This window comes from Anoplopoma fimbria, unplaced genomic scaffold (assembly GCF_027596085.1).
Source record: "Anoplopoma fimbria isolate UVic2021 breed Golden Eagle Sablefish unplaced genomic scaffold, Afim_UVic_2022 Un_contig_7386_pilon_pilon, whole genome shotgun sequence".
Taxonomy (NCBI): Eukaryota; Metazoa; Chordata; class Actinopteri; order Perciformes; family Anoplopomatidae; genus Anoplopoma; species Anoplopoma fimbria.
The window spans coordinates 1-860 of NW_026551277.1; the positions used below are offsets into that span (position 1 = coordinate 1).

Genomic DNA, 860 nt, shown 5'->3' on the forward strand with positions numbered 1-860 from the left:
CTGGTCAGTACTTGATGGGAGACCGCCTGGGAATACCAGGTGCTGTAAGCTTTTTTCACTCCTCTTTACAAAAGCAGAGGGCGCTGCTGCTTTTCAGTGGACACCGACAGGGTGGGAAGGAAATAGCTAGAACATGACTTGGTATAGAAATGACACAAATCCAGTTAAATGATGGCTTTCATCATTCCTAAGCTCATCGATCATTTTCTTTTCAATTTTATGCTAACGTATTCTACATTTCAACAGTAAAATATTAATATTTTTACTGCACTACATTTGGATCCTTATATAGCCACTTTGTACATTCTGATTTGACATTTAAAAGCTGTGAGTGTGTCTGGAAAATCTGCAGGCGCTCCCTGTATAGATGAAAGAGCAAAGTGTGGTGATATAGTATCTTTAAAAGGCCCTTTGGTAGGCACAATATTTGCTTACTGCCATACCACTCCTGAACACGCCCGCGATCTCGTCTGATCTCGGAAGCTAAGCAGGGTCGGGGCCTGGTCAGTACTTGGATGGGGAGACCGCCTGGGAATACCAGGTGCTGTAAGCTTTTTTTCACTCCTCTTACAAAAGCAGAGGGCGCTGCTGCTTTTTCAGTGGACACCGACAGGGTGGGAAGGAAATAGCTAGATCATGACTTGCCGGTATAGAAATGACACAAATCCAGTTAAATGATGGCTTTCATCATTCCTAAGCTCATCGATCATTTTCTTTTCAATTTTATGCTAACGTATTCTACATTTCAACAGTAAATATTAATATTTTTACTGCACTACATTTGTGATCCTTATAGCCACTTTGTACATTCTGATTTGACATTTAAAAGCTGTGAGTGTGTCTGGAAATCTGCAGGCGCC

General features: G+C 41.6%; 1 pseudogene; it reads left to right on the plus strand.

Annotated features, from left to right (window-relative positions):
- Nucleotides 1-429: 429 nt before the first annotated feature.
- Nucleotides 430-553, plus strand: LOC129115379 (5S ribosomal RNA; annotated as a pseudogene).
- Nucleotides 554-860: the final 307 nt, after the last annotated feature.